The following is a 16,497-nucleotide window of genomic DNA, read 5'->3' as shown; positions in this document are numbered from 1 at the left end:
CTTGTATTCATCGAGCTATGCATCATCCCATTCCTGTGTCAAAGCTACAATCTCAATACATTTTACTACAGGCACATTTGAGTTACAGCTTTCAAGGCTGTGTCAATATTTCCATATGTCCTTATTTTCCAAGGTTAAACATTCTGGCAAGTTTTGAATCAAGGTCTGAGGAGAGCTTGTATTTGCTTGGGGTCAATTACACAACTCCCATCAGCTTCGGCTACAGTCAGATTTCATGGGGAATCTGGAGTAGGATTGTGGCAACATCAGGGTCCAGATTCACCCTCCATCATGACGACTTTCTCAGTTAAGTGACTAAGCTGGGAGCTGAAGTCACCCTAAACTCTCCCTATAAGCAGTGCCAAGAGATAAACATTTCCAGAATGTGATTCAGATCTGGGCTTCTTATTACAAAATCAGCTTAAAATGAGCAAGTTCTCAATTTAGAGATTTCTGCTACATGCTTATGATTCTAGGCAGGAAAACTTCTCAGTCCCTCCAATGAGGCCAAGGAACAGATTGTACAATTCAAGTTTGGACCTGTGAGATCTACACAGTTTGTGAGGGGAAAAAAATAAAGGAAAATGTTTCCTTATCTTATTTTTAGTTTATCTTTGAGATATAGTCATATTCTAAGTAAAGGAGTCATGATATTCAGAAACGGGGACAAAGAATCCAAATGCATGTCTCCCAGTCTCCAGCACGGTTTCTGTAAGTACAGAAATGCTAGTCTTCTGTGTTAGTTCAGTCATTTGTAGGTAGTGCAACTATCTTGGAATGAATATTGAAAAAAAAACACATGACATTTATTTACTGAAAACCTAACTTCCAGCATATTCAGAGTGCTTATAAAAATTAGATTATTTTTCACATCTGACTGAGCTGCCAAGTTCCAAGAGTTACTGAGAATAAGAGGATTGGATGAACCTATAATAACTTCTGAAAATGACTTAAAAAGTCTGATATATTTGATGAAAGGAATAGCTACTTAGATGGAGCAATCTTTCCAGCTGTTTGGGGATTTTTTAAAGAGAAGATATGAAGAAAATAAACTTCAGATCCATGCTATTTTTAGAATATGAAACTGAAAAGTACCAAACCGTTTAATCTGAGTCACAAATGGGGTGATATTCATGTGACATTTTGAATTTTGCAAAACAGGACAAAAGCAGAAAGGCTTTTTTTTCTAAACATCCACATATTTAAGCTGTCAAGGGATCTGAAATATTAAAGAAGCATCTGTGATATGGAACAGTAAGTAGAAGTTGATACATTTATTTTCCATGGTTTTCTTCCATTTACCATTGAACATCATTTCTATCCATGATAACACAAGAATACAAATGCATAAGCAGAAGTCATTGAACACTCAAGTATTTTAGTGAGTACACTTTCTATATATTATCCTATGGCTTCACAGTCTCTGCTGACTTGGTGTTGGAAAGCAGACCTGGTGTCAGTTACCTCTGAAAATGAGATGTGAATTTTAGAATTCGGTCTCTATTTCCTTTTTTTCCTAATTAAAGCCTAAGTACTCAAACCAGGAAAAACTTGCTCATGTTCTCAGGTGAGAATCTCAAGATTACTGAGAAATTTTCAGTGTCCAATCAATGCTGAACATAAGTTTTTGGAGGTACCTGTCTTGTGAGATCTGAACTGCCAGCAGAATGACAGTTACCTGAATACACAGCATAGCCAATACAGCAGTGCTTCTGGGTTGTGTGATCACAGGATTTGAAGTGACAAACTTTCTTGCAAGCTAAGATGGTTGTGAATTCTCAAATGGTAGGTTTCTGTATTCAGATTCTTCTTGTACTATACTTCAGCTGTTTACATCCTTCTAGGACCATGCCAATAATCCAGAAATATATATAAGGACATTGACTTTTGTTCTTAAGGACATAAATTAGGAATAAGTCAGTGTTACACAACACTGGGCAGCAAAATTATAACAAAGTTCTATCCATTGTAGGAATTTGCATAGTTTTAGAATGCTTATATCCACAAGATGTTAAAAAAGCAAATATTCAACCTTTGTTTATGGTTAGCTTTATGACTGCATGAGGGTGCAGCTGACACTTTCAAACAAGCTGTAACAGATATTCACATAGCAATATGTATATATTACCATGTGACGGAATCACACAAATACATACATATAGCTGTAAAACAAAGTGCATTATGGAAAGAAAATACTATTGCCACCTCATGTTGACGCACATTAATCTGCAAGGAGAAAAGAATCAGCGAATAGTATTTGTGCCACAAAATAGTAAAGTTAGTACATCAAAAACAGTAGGGAAAAGAAAGCAAAACTGTTAAAGCAGGGATCACTTTGTCAAGCCCACTAGGACAATAGCTTTCTTGATCTCCATTACAATACCAATATATTAATAAAGGAGGGAAAATGCCACGTTCTATCAGAACAAGGAGGAAGGACACAGTAAACTTTAGTATACAAGACTTGCAATTGGGTTTGTAATTCTCTTTTAGGGAAGGAAGGAGGATTTAAGCTTCTAAGTAACCATTAAAAATATAGAAAAAAATACCAACCAAATCAACAAGCATAAATTCCCCAAGGAACCCGGTATTTTTATGGCAGTATTTCCTGTGAGTCTCCTAGCAGATCAAAGCGTGTCAGCTCTCATTACATCCCCTTGAGAGCGAAATACTCTGCAGCTTCTGATTTGCAAAGGCTCCAGGAGGCACAGGCTGATCAGTAAAGGGTTTTGGGGTGTTCACTGCCCCATCTCTGATGGGATTTCCCAAAGTGACAGGGCATTTTTGGGAGGGACGACACCACTAGATTCTGAAGTGAATTGGTTGGCTGTTCATTCCTCAGGGAAGCTGGATTACACAAATGGTCAAGCAAAAAAAATTCCCAGATTTTTAGAGGAGTCCCTTGTGCCCTTTTAGCTGGTCAGACTGCAGCCAGGATTTATGATTATACCTTATGATTCGAGCGCTGAAACAGGAGAAATTCTGCATTGTTTCCAGGTCTTCTCTAACAAGCTCTGTATTTTAAGTACCCCTCTAGGAATATATGCACAATTTAGAAAAACAAATGCTTTATTCATGATGGCAGTAAGTACAGCATGGCTGTGCACATACCAATTAAATAGTAGTTTTGCATTTTTTATTTTATTCCTCACAATATCTACATGTTCCTACAAGTGCCTCACAAGCAGGCACTGAGTTTTCTACACAGCCTTTAATGGAGAACATTTTAAAGAGTTTTCATAAAGTGAATGAAGGTGGGATAAGCAGCACAGCTGGTGAGCCAGTAAGAGACTACAAGGAAGGATTTACTAGGAGGAAAATGTTCTAGGAATGTATTTTCCTTATGAGGCCCAAAGATTAACCAAATAAGAATCGTACTCCAGTTCATATATGCAAAATGTATACGGAAAATAAACAGGGTGACTTGAGTACTGTATGAATAGATCCTTGCTTTTGAGACAGGAATTTCTGACAAGTTATCTACCAAAAATCAAAACTATGCAATCATCAGAAGAAAAGCAAAAAGCTGAGGAGCTGGATTGTCATTTTACTCTTGTTTATTCCTTAATGTGAACTGGAGGAAACAAAAGAGAACTATTTATTTACTTGGGTCACATGTTGACCTCAGAAAATCCAGGTCAATAAGCTGCAGGTGATGATCCACAAACTCCTCATGAGTGAGGCCCCAGGAAGCCTTTTTTCTGTTCCCTGTTGAGGAAACTGAGTAAAGCAAAGATAATGCTGCCAGGGAAAAGAGTCAAGACTTTGACAGTAAATACCAACAGTTTTACAGTTTATTTCTGCTCCATAAAGATGCTTGTAACTTTTCATTAGTGTTTGGGGCCAGGCTCAAAAGACCTGTTCCATCCTGAAATTGGACTCCCAGCTTCCCCAAGAATATTGTGTGTGGCTTCTCCAACTGTGTGCTTTCATGGGACATTATTTGCTTACAGCTTTCACATGTGCTTTTACCTCTACTCGTCAGTTATTTATTCCTATAGGAACTGTTGAATGCTGAAACTTCACAGATGAAGGATGGTTGTATGATATCCCAGAGTTTAAATCACTTGTCTTTAATTTTAATTTTAGCAGACATACAGAACTTCTGGAAGTCAAATTCTTTATTGAAAGACCTTTTCAGTGTGTATAGACCCTAAAACTCACTGCAAAACCAGAAGAGAAGCATTATGCCTCTCTCAGGAACCCTCTTTGCTTGGAAGGTTTCAGATTGTTTCTTGTAGAATCTGTCCATTTCTAGAAAATGAAAAAGTAATCACGGGTATCCAGAGATTCAAACAGGCTGTACCTTTGAGAACAAGATTAGTGCTTTCCATCCTAATACCTAAGAGAGCCTAAGAGACGCTGCACTGCAGGAACAATGTTCTCTTACTGTGAAGGGTGAAACAGCCCTGGATACAGTGAGTTATATCAATCCCTTAAAAAGTAAGCAGAGATCTTTGTGGCTAGGCCTTTTTCCAGAGGCATGTAAGAATTTTCTAGATTTTGTTGGTTCTGCTGCCTTGTTTTCTACGCACAGTGAAAAGCCAGCAAGGACTGAAAAAAAAATGTGTTGCAGATGCTTTTAATTGGACTGAAAAGAGTTCTTGGTTCATTCTGTGGAACCACAGCTGAGCAACGTGCTTATTCCTGTCTTTTTCCAAGGATGTGAACAGCCTCATTGTAAACCAACGCTTAAGGCATGCACCTAGGAATCTTGCTCAACTGGCTGTTTGGATCATTTCTGTCTTTCAACCAATATTGTCTGGATCTCACTCAAATTCAATTGCAGCCAGATGCTCTTCTCCAGGAGCCACTTTCCTCTAGGCAGTGCAACATCTTTGTGATGGTTCTGGTTACATCTGTGGAAAATGAGATATACACTTGGGCGTCATCTGCAAAGCCTGTAGCAGCTTAGCCCCTCTCTGAAGAGTTTTCTGGGAGTATTGGAAAAGGATGTAGGGAAAGGATTTACAACCCTATAGTCAGACTGCAGGTGCAGGATATTGGAAAAAAAATGATGTTACCAGTTGTTTTGGGGTCCTGTGTTTGCAAGATATACAAGACTGCGATATATTCACTTAGCATTTAAAGGAGGAAGAAAAATAAGCAATTCCTCCACCTTGTCTGAAATTAGAAAGTCCTTGCAAATTAATACAGCCACACAAAACTGGATTATTAATACTAGCAAATAGAAACATGGTGCACAATATAAAACTCCGCATAAAATAGATAGAATAAAGACTATAATTTCTTACTGCAATATGTTTTGGCCTCTGTGTATTTTACATTTAATTTTACGGTGCAGGAGATATTACTGAAGGAACAGCTTTACTTGATAATTTTCTTGTTTGGTAGAGCTGGTATATTAAAAGGTTAATGTCCTAAATTTACATTTTTTCTGGACTGATTATTTCTTATTCCAATCTCTCCTTCCTCATTCTTAACCTTCTTAAATAGAAATGATATAAAATAGGACTTCTTTTTGACAGTTTTAGCCAGAAAACCTTACTTTCCCTGCTGATTTTCATGCTCTACAAGCTTTGTCATCATAAACCACTTTGCATGTATTAAGAAGTATTATATTAGATGAGGCAATTTAAGTGTATCCCATTTCACTTGGTGAAACTAAGGAGCTTTGCATTATAACTAAGTTGAGCTCATGAGAATATGTTTAAAGCATGTGTTACCTGAAACTGAAGTTAGCTAGTCATTCAATACTGCAACCTGTGGGTTTGCAAAATGATGGCAGGAGTCCTGCTGTGAGGGAGATAGGAAAATTATTATAATCTGCATTTCTAAATTGAATGAGTATTTTGCTCAGCAGAGGCCTCTTGACTACAAATAGTCTGAAATTACATCCTGCTGTTTAAAGTGCCTTTTTTTCCAAGTGAGTAAAAATGCCCACATTTTCATAAATCAAATATTTTTTAAATCTTACATGAATGAAATTGTCGATAAAGGGAAAGTCATACATCCTTAGTACCTTTTGTAAAAGTTGTTTGGTATTCATATTTTTCATAGAAGGGACAAAATGCCTAGAATTCATGGGTTTATACTTTAATTATTTAATTATTATATTGTTACAACTTATCATCATATCTCTCTCATCAATTTATTACTGAAAAAAATTCCATGTTTAAAAGTTTCTTATTTTGTACAGGAGAAAATTGTAATACAGATATTTAATCAGAATCAGCATAGATGTGGTGTTCAACATACTAGTAAGGTAAACTCTTACGCAGTTTCCAGAAATGACTACACAAACATGAACAAAAGACCATGAACTAGCAAGAAGACACAGGGAACAAACTTTTGCCACAAGAGTAGCATGGTAAACATAACTTCTTTCATGTAAATTCTTTATCTCATTAAAGCTAGAAATTACACCAAAAAAAAAATAAAAAGGCCTGGGGATTAGGATTAGATCTCAGTGTGTGTTCTAATGTGTAAGAGAAGTAAATGCTGTAAATAAATTGTGTTTTACTGCATAAAACCAATAAATACTGTAAATACATTGCATTGCATCCTGTCTAAGAGTCCAAAATGGAAGAGGATGTGTCTCAGCTTATCTTCCTCAAATTCTCTGTCCCTTAAGTAGTGATCATTTAAAAGATTGGCAACAAAAGAATATGATGAAACAACTTGCATGGATGTCTGTGCTCCACAACTAGAGTCAGTGGAAGCCTCAGCTTTGCAACACTTGGCTGTGGAAATGTTCTTAAGTTAAGCAGACCAGAACTAATTCTTTTGCCCAGAGTGTGGGTGACCCTGTCTCTCCATCCCAAAACAAGGTGGCTGTATTCTTAGTGGCTTCCTGGAAACTGTCCCTTCCCCATGCTGCTCCCTGAAATCTACTGTGCATTGAGTGGGACTGTGGGCCAAAACCATGCTAGGGAACATGTGAATAGATGGGATGGATGAGCAGGAGACAGGGATCAAACTCATGCTTAAGCCTTGTTTTGCTGCTATAGATAGATGTATGTAGCTCTAGGTTTTCTGATAAGAAGTAATAGTTGAGAGGAAGATGTGGTTACTCCTATGTGAAAGGTGGTTCTCAGGAGAACCAAGAAGTCAGGCAAAGGTGATGACAAGGGCATGAACGTATCTTAAACTCAACCTGCTTTTCTGGATCTTAAGGGACCTTATGTTTAGTCTCAGTCTTGCTGCTTTAGATAAGGATTCACAGCTCTGACCTACTTCTGAAATGGTGGACAGATCACTTCTGTTTTTCATTCTCACAAAATATATTTGACAGAAGACATTTTTCTTTCTGCATATTAAGTAAACCTCCTAGGACATGGAAGGGCAAAATTCAGTCTTTCCCATGTTAGGGGACTCTCCTCCCAGCCTCTGGCAGGAAGTTATACCCTCCAAGATGTAGTCTGTATGCCATAGGTTTAGCATAAAATCTGCAGGATCAGTTTTAAATCTCAGGTTATGCCAAATGTTCCTAGTTCATAAGCCATCATATTATTATTTTTTTCTTCTTCATCAAATCCACAATGTTTCTTTTGATCTAATAAGCTAGGTACTCAATTCAGTATAGCCATCATTTATTCACTTATATTAGGGAAATTTCTTACTTTTGCTACCTAAGCTTCTGCAGGCCTTGTGGATAAACCTCGCTGCATGCATTTGATAAAAGTCAGCCAGAAACAAAATTAATCATGGAAAATTTGGACAGGTGAAACTCCACTGGTTTTGCAGCCAGTCAGATAATTATCTTATTCTTTTTGATTTGCACTGTTTAAATGAACATATCCATTCATTACCTGTCAAAGACAGTTTTTTCTCCAATCTATAAATAAAGTTTGCAACATTTTTAGCACAAACTAAAAAATTCACAAAACTGAAGAGTAAAGCAATTTTTTTTTTTATAATTTTCCATCCAAATTTTTATACTGGTATTAATGAATGTGTGCTTTAGTAACAATACTTTAGGCCAAATGAAAGACACATAGGATCCTTAACATCATGAAGTTCTACAAGTCCAAGTGCAAGTTGTGTCTAGGTTGGGGCAATCCCAGATATAAGTACAGATTGGGAGATGAACTCATTGAGAGCAGCCCCGCGGAGAAAGACTTGGGGGTTTTTATGGATGAAAAGTTGGAAATGAGACAACAGTGTGCAATTGCATCCCAGAAGGCCAACCATATCCTAGGCTGCGTCAAAAGAGGTAATATTATAAAAAGGTCCACACATTAAAGCTACAACATATGCCCAATATCAATTTTACTTTCTTGGAAAATATTTAGGCATCACAGTGAGGGCACCTCAGAGAACTAACAGCTCTCCTCCATACAGAAAACCACACAATCTTGCAACTCCTCTTGCAACTTTCGCTTTTGAATGAAGTCTGTATTTTTATATTCATGTTCCTACTGAACTCTATTACAAAAATTCTCAGTAACTTCAATAGAATTGGGGTAAACCAAAACTGTATTTTTTTTTCTCCTCTTCTCCTATCTGGAGAAGACATTTGGTGCCAATGGGGAAACAATATCTTTTGATAAGGGATGATATTTTTGTCTTCTAATTATTTTGTTCAGGGACTAGGCATTTAGAATGCAAACATAAATACTAGCTAGAGTAGCAGACAGAAGGAGATTGATTAGAAAGCTATTATTCAGATGATATCACTAGAATCCCTCCACAAAAATGAAAAGCAGAACTCAACTCCTGTAGTTCTAACTACATCAAGTTTGAGCTCCATCTACTTTAGCCAATAAGTTTCCTGAAATTATTTTAATAGGTTGTGGGGATGTTTAAAAAGAAAAAGTAGTATTTGTAAAACTAATTATTTTTTTAAAAATGGCCATATGAATTAAGACAACTTTGCCAGAGTAAAACTGAAAAGAACTTTTCTCCCTCTTTCCCCAAACCAAGATGGGGCATTAATCCTGAAGAATATCCTGCAAAAGACGAAAAACAGATGGCAATCATAGAATAAAATCAAGGTTACGATTGTTCACTTTCTCTACTTCTCATAGCATTATCCACATAATTATAAACATAATTTTTTTTATAATGTTATGATTAGTGCTGAAAATCCTGATGTATCTTTATGATCTTGCTACTTTCCTTGTCAGTTATGTGTCTGAGACATGACTTGATGTGCATATATGCCCACACACATTCCACCACATTTCTGAGCATGTACTGTTTTCAGAATTATTTCTTCTACATTTTCCATCATGCCATAGAAAAATTATATCAGTGAATTATCCTGATCAAGGTTGATTTCTTGAGGTGGCAAAGTAGTGTCAGAATAATATCTATAGATTATATAATATTTTAAGAGAGATGAAAAGATAGAAAAAGAATTTTATTAAAATCTCACAGCTTCCAGAAAGTGAATAGCTGCCATTAGGAAGAAATTAATTTTTTTCTAACATGCTGTGTATGTTTTTGTCATTCCCCTCAAGTCCACATGCCATCTAGAACAACTAAACACACAGCTGAGCAAACACCTACCCTGTCATCCCCAAACAAGAACCATCTTGTAAATAAAGGTAAGTAGAATACTCTTGTCCCCCTTTTACCTGTTGTAAACCAGGTGAGAGTGATTGAAATGCACTAAATCCAAGTTTAGAAGAACTACCACAAAAATGTTTAATGGTAATCAAGCTCAGAACAAGGGTAGATCTTTCTCTTTTTGGCCAGAGAGTCATTCAGAGGGCTATAAGTTGTATCAGCTCACTAAGCATGTTTATCATGTGGCAGTTAAAAGCATGATCTCAACTCTATATGCGATGTCAATTCACCATTTTATTCACTTGTGTCTCTGTCTAAGCAAAAAATTGAAACGCATTCTGCAGTGCTAAAGGTTAAATGAAACAGTCCTGAAACTTCAGGCTTTTAAGGAAGATACTAACCTTTGTGTCCTTATGCACGTCCAGAAAGTCCAGCACATCTACGTTTGATGAAGAACATTCCAGAAGAATTTAACTCATCTGTTCCAATGTTCAGTCTCAGGAAGTCTTTAGTGTTTACTGAAAAGACCAGTCAGGGAATAAAGCTTGCCCAGGTATGCAGATAGAAAAATCAGACATTTCTGCTGAAATGGTGTACAACTTGCTGAGCCTGTACAAAAAGAGAAGACACTTGCTGCATATTTTAAAAAGAACCCAACAAGCTAAACTAAACAACTGAAAAAACAAGCACTCTGTTTCCCTGTTTAAGAATGAAAATAATTATTTTTCAATAGGGGCCCAGAGGTAGTACTTGTCAGCTCATGTTTTTCAAAGTACTGTCTCAGTATCTTGTAAACATTGGCAGCCTGGAATCTAGAGCACAGATTAGGGAGGAAGGGGAAGAGAAAGGAAAATTACAGCAAATGTTTCACAATACGAAGCCCCACACAAAAGCCATTCCTGATGACAGAAAATTGCTAAATACACTTATTTTAAGTGGGTTAGAGACAAAAGAATGTTAGATCTTTGCTGGGAAGAGGCAATATATTGCACATGATATTGCTACTGTGCTACATTTTACCTTGATACTGGACAGAAATGTGTTTTACAGCCATTTTGTAAATCACTGGAGAAACTACTTTTATATTGAGAATAATGCCAGATCCACCTGGAGAAAATGTTAAAAATATTTAGTGAGATTGTCTAACTGATCTTGCTTTTTCTTTTTTCTGTTTTTTGTTGGCTGGTTTGGGTTTTGTTTTTTGTTTTGTTTGTTTTGTTTGTATTTGTGGGGGTTTTTTGTTGTTGTTTTTTTTTTTTATTTTTTTTTTTCAGTTATCTATGCCTACATATTGAAGAAATGGGAGACAGATACAAACGTGAATATAGTATTTAATTGCAAATTCCATACTGCAATTCTTAGCTTCAGGTATGATCATATCCACTTTCTTTCAAAGTAAATCAAGCATAAGGAATTTGCAATACAGATAAGCCCTCAAAATCATCAATGCCAATGTGACCCGCCAAAAGACATTATCTCCACAATTATTCGCTTAGCTGGGAAAAAATACTTGTGAGTAGAGGGTCAGAATTAAATCAAAAGGTTTCTACAAAAATATTATAAAGAATGACCAGTTTGAGCACCTTAGATTATGACTGGAGTCTAAAAAGTGCAGTTGCCTTTGCACATGTGAAACTAAATCTTGCACCAATAAAGGAACGTAGAAATGTACAAGTCTAGGAAAATAGCAGTTGCCCTTTCTTTGCAATGAAGTGTTTATTTCACCCAATAATTTCCCTCTACATTACATAAAACACTTACTTGGCTCAACAGCAGTTTACTTCTGTCTGCTGTTGCCTGTATGATACATGATTTACAATTCTGCATATTGTGTTTTTCTATCATAAACACTTATTCATTAATAATTTATCAGATAAATGGTTTCTGATTGAGCAATTTAAAAAATGTAGGCAAATCAATGGCAAAAGACACCAAGCAGCATATTATAATGATACAATAATTCGAGCTCATACATTAGACCGAATTGATAGTGTCCCAAAAGCCCTCTTTTGATAGCTCAGTTTCATAGAGTAAATGTTCAGCTGAAATAACTAATAAACCATGGCAATTACTGCTCTGAGAAATCATGCCAGTATCATGAACAGTATGTTTGAGAACTAATAGGTTGGCTATAGAAAGCAAACAAATAAACCAACTCTACAAAACATCTCTGTAAGCCTACAAGTTCTCCCTGGAGGAAGATTAATAGTCACATGAAGAAGACAATGAACTCATCTATCAGACGTGAATGGCACTTTGAAAATCATAAGGGTCTGATTCCTTTGATGTCAGTGATACTTAGAGATATAGATTGTAGCATTAGATCCAAACAGTGTTTGTTATCACTTGTATGTGTGACACAGACTATGAGGGAAGCAAATGTGATAAATCCCTTAAGAGAGAGCTCTCAAGGGACTCTTGATGTGTCACAAATAAGCTCTGCTCTGAGTTACAGGATTTTCAGCTAAGTTGTTCACAAGGAAAATAAAATGTATTCTAAGGGCCATGATCACCAACTTTGAGGTTTTAGAGAAAAGAAGGGAGATTTGAAAACACTTTTGGAGAAAAGCTGCATATGTACATTTCCCCTCTTTCCAACAGGTGGATTACATGAATTAAATAACTTAAAATTTTCAAGGGCAGTACTCAACCTCCCTAAGAATAATGTTGTTAAAAGTCATATAATTTTATAGGCATTCTGGCAGAATGAACTGGTTTACCATCAGGCTTGAGGAGACTACTCAATAATGTGTTGACAATAAGTAAACTTATTTACAAAATGGATTCTGTTCAGTTTAAATGAACACATACATTCTGCCAAGAATAGATTGTTTTCAAACTTAGATAGAATTTCTCTTCTGTTATTTGATGAAGTCTCATATTGATCATAAACAGTAAGTTTCAGGAATGACAGATCTACCAATAAAAGCTGCCATTCAACATGGAATATATGCTAGTATCAATACATATAATTATATATAATGATCACAAATGTAATTGATTTATTTATTGTAAACAGTTTAAATGAATACATATGAAGTGAAAAATCAAATTAAATGGAGTAACTTTTTTTTTCTAATTTGATTTCTAATTTAACTATTTCTATTTGTGGTAATGAGAACACTAGGGATTTTTGTTTAATGACTGTCCATTTTTAATGTGCATTTATTCACCCTAACTAAGACTAGAGTCTGTCTAATGTGTCCTTTCAGACTTCATGCCCAGGATCCAGTTCTCTATGCCCCACAAGAGGGCAAAAGGATCACTTTTCTTTCTTAAAGTAGGAATCCTTTCAACAGACTGATTGCTTTTTCTGTAAGAGTGCCAGTATTAGCATTAACACTATTAACTAATAAGTTGTGTAACTCTTTTTGCACAAAAACCCCCTCCTAGATGCTTTTGTTTTAATAAGCTAAATAGGCTAACATAATAGAGAAAAACCAAAATTTTTAGGGATCTAAGCAGTTCCTGCATGTAAAGCCTTAGCCACTCTTTCAGTCCATTAATTACCCAGGTCCTGGTCTTCTCAGTGTTCTCACTTGCCTCATGTTATCACATAATGGTAGAATTGTTAAGGTTCTAATGTTTTCTTCGCCTTTTCAGTGAAGAAATATTTCCTGATAGTCAATCTAAACCTCCCCGGTGCAACTCGAGACCACTTTGCTCCTGGGTTCCCTTTTTAAATAATCTGGTTCATTCCTCTCATGTCCTAGGTATCACTCTGGCCACAGGTCCCACAGACCTGCCTACTCATCATAGGCAGTAGAGACTATATTTTGCCAGGCTTGACGCCTTCTTCTCTATACAGTTGTTTGAACATACCCCAGACAGCTGTGGTCCTTATATAGGCCCTTATGAGGAGGGATCTCCTGCCTTCCCTCCATTCACTTAGTAAAGAGACAGGAGGACAGGATTAAGCAATAAAAGCATAACCCATGGATGTAGCTCTATCGTCACTCCTCATTAAGAGAGCAAACTCCTTACTCAGCTGCTTGATGACTTAAAAGCATTTCAAAGTTCACAGAATTCCAAAGCAAAGGATATTGTATCTCATTAGAAAATATTCAAGATGAGTCACCTACTCTGAATAAAGCTTTGAGCTGGTTCCCACTCCTGCCACAGGCAACTAAATACTGTATAGCTATCTGGCTGCTCCAGTGTCCAGTATTGTGGACTTGAACAATTAAAAATCATAAGTCAAAGCACACCGAAAAATAAGTCTGGAAGGTTATGTTTGTTTCTTTTAAATAATGAACCTGAGTTGGTTTACCAGTTTCCTTCTCTGAATCTGTTAAATGTGGGGGTTTTTGTATGGTTCAAGAAAAAAAAATTATAAAAACAGGTGAAAAGACAAGAGTGTCCTCATCCCATAGAGGCAGAATTTAAAAAGAAATTTTCTTCTTTTTTTTTTTTTAAATTTTTAATTTATCTTTTTTTAGCTCAGAAAATAGCAAACAACTGAAGACTTGGACATGTTAAGAATTGACCTGCTCTTTATTCACAGATGAAAGTTACTCTTCCTCAAATAATACACAAAGTCTGGTCATGTGCACACACTTCGTCCTTTTCAATGAAAAATAAAATAAGTTCGATTAGACCATGACAGCTGAATCATATTTAACACTTCTACAGAATGAGACAGAAGGCATTAACTCTCAGTGTCAAGGCTACTCTGGAAGGTTCAAGTCACAGTCAGAATTGGTCCCTACAAAAATAAATGAATTTGCTGTAATGCCAAGAAAAGAGATACAGAAAGCAATTATGTGACTGGGGACAAAGGGAAAAAAAAAGTAAAACAAGTCTCACTCACACAGATTTTCATTTCCAGGCTTCCCCTGGCTTCCCTCTGCAAATACCTGCAAAGCTGGCCCATCCTGTACACATTCACCTTTCTGGTATTTCTCTGAACTCCCTCTCACCCTAGTATGTCATTTCCCTGCCAGCTTCCCTGCCAGCCCCAAGATTTCTTGACTTGAATTAGGCTTACCCTCTTTCTAAATTATGCCATGATCTTTAGCTCATGGGTTGATCCAAATTCTCTGCTCCATAAAAATAATTTTCAGAATAACCTAAAATTTCTCAGCCTATGGCATCTCCCCAAACCTGACAATCAGACTGCCCCAACTTCTAAGAAGCCAGAGCTTCTAATATTCGTATCTCTGGGGTAAATCTTTCTGACAGGTTGCCTTGGGGTACCAGTATTGGGAAACCCTGCAGCACAGTCCTGCAGAGCTGACCGCACGTAGTCCAGAAACTGCTGATGAAATCTGGGAGGAATTTCTATAGATTGCTTCTTCCACCTGCCAGATATATAGGAAACACAATTACCCTCAGGTAAACAACCCTCCATTGTTGCAAATTTTGACATGTCACATATTACTTCAGCTGGTATTCAAAATGTTTGAGAGATGTGTGAAACCTTAACATGTAATAATGGCCACCACATCATGTGTTCATCATCAGCTTTTCAATTCCAAGTTAAACTTTGGCTGCATGACAGAATGAACTTCAAACAGCTCAATGATTTGCCACCAAAAAGCTGAATACTAGCAACCTGCATCTTAAAAAAGATACATTTTTCCTTTTGAACTATTTCAGTGTAATAAAACATGACTTAGACTATTTGCATCAAGGTGTAATAGAGGTTGGTAAACACATTGTGCTAGTGTGTCCACATTTCAAAATAAGCACAAACCTCCTCTTTTTCCTCTTTAGCTGTCAGGCAAAAAGTGAGATCAGCATTCCACAGTGAGTAATTTTTTACTGTGGTGTAAACCCAGTGCAATGTGTCTACTCTGAGAAATTTATAACAAAACAAAAAAAATGATCAAACTAAAATTACATTAAAAAAGGTATGAAATGTGCACTAAATCTCTTGAGGCAGTAGTCTTAAATAACAAGGTTCTGTTGCAATAAATATTTTATAAGAAAAGCAAGAATAAAATAAGCATGAACAAGTATTTTCAAAGTACCCTTCAACAGGGGTATGTACAATAAACAAAATATCATTTATATATGAGTGCTGTTCAAAGTACCACAAAAAAGTATATATATATATATATACCTTTAATCCACCATATTTCCTACATACACCATATAAGTATATAAGTATATACAATATACACTTTATGTGTGTTCTTGTGCACCAGTTGTGCAACAACTATTCAGTACAAATTGCTACCTGGGAAAAGAATAGCTGCTTTACTGATGTAAATTCAGCACATTAGCACAACTGTACAGCCAGTTACAGCAGCTGAAACTCATGTTGTACGATCTACAGAAATGGGTCAGCTTTATGAGGAAATCACTAGTTCTTGTAGGAAATAAATAATGAACTTCCTCTTGGGGGCAGACCCCTTTGAAGACACAAGGCAACCGCGAATTTTCTTAGCAGGAGATGTGTTTTCTATGAGTCAGAGAGAGGAACAGCCAGTGGCTCAGCATCCCTGCCTCGGTGCAGAGAGGTGCCTTTTACCACACGAGACACAGTGCAAAAGCGTACAAGGAGCGGATGGAGCTATGACAGCATTCATGTCACAGCCCTGGCAGTGGGGATACACCATGCTCATTGGGAAGGGAAGGCTGTAACACATAGTGACCCTTGGCAGCTTTGTGTGACAGTGAGAAGACAAGGAGGGCCAGTGGGACTCACACATGCTCATCAGCACATTACAAACTGAGAACCTGGTCTGAAGATTTCATGAATGCAGTTAAGGTACCTATATCTAAAAAGAAGAAATTTGTTAAGAAGATATTTCTCATATATATAATTTATTTATTTATGTTCAAATATACTTAAATACACAACATAGTATTCACAACATTAACTATTTTTGGGCAGAAAGGAAGAGTAAAAAAATCAGCATATATTATGACAATTGCTATGGATTTTTTCCCTTCAAAATCTGAGTACATATTAATATCAGTTGCCTTGTCTCTTCACGGCTACTTACTACATTTTATCATGTAGTGCCTGATACAATCTGTAAGTGAACAGCTGAAAAACCACCATAAGGGATTCTT

At 36.5% G+C, this 16,497-nt stretch overlaps 1 protein-coding gene across 3 annotated transcripts in view; it reads right to left on the bottom strand.

Moving 5' to 3' along the window:
* HS3ST5 (heparan sulfate-glucosamine 3-sulfotransferase 5) overlaps positions 1-16,497 on the bottom strand; it is a 202,311-nt gene that overhangs the window by 83,146 nt on the left and 102,668 nt on the right. For all 3 annotated transcript variants that reach the window (XM_027692850.1, XM_027692842.1, XM_027692857.1), the window contains one exon: positions 9,876-10,083. The gene's annotated coding sequence lies outside the window, so the exon portion shown is untranslated. The remainder of the gene's footprint in view (positions 1-9,875; positions 10,084-16,497) is intronic.

The sequence above is a fragment of the Neopelma chrysocephalum genome, unplaced genomic scaffold (genome assembly GCF_003984885.1).
Source record: "Neopelma chrysocephalum unplaced genomic scaffold, ASM398488v2 Primary Assembly neopelma1_23, whole genome shotgun sequence".
Taxonomy (NCBI): domain Eukaryota; kingdom Metazoa; phylum Chordata; class Aves; order Passeriformes; family Pipridae; genus Neopelma; species Neopelma chrysocephalum.
This window is presented reverse-complemented; position numbering and strand designations above follow the sequence as displayed.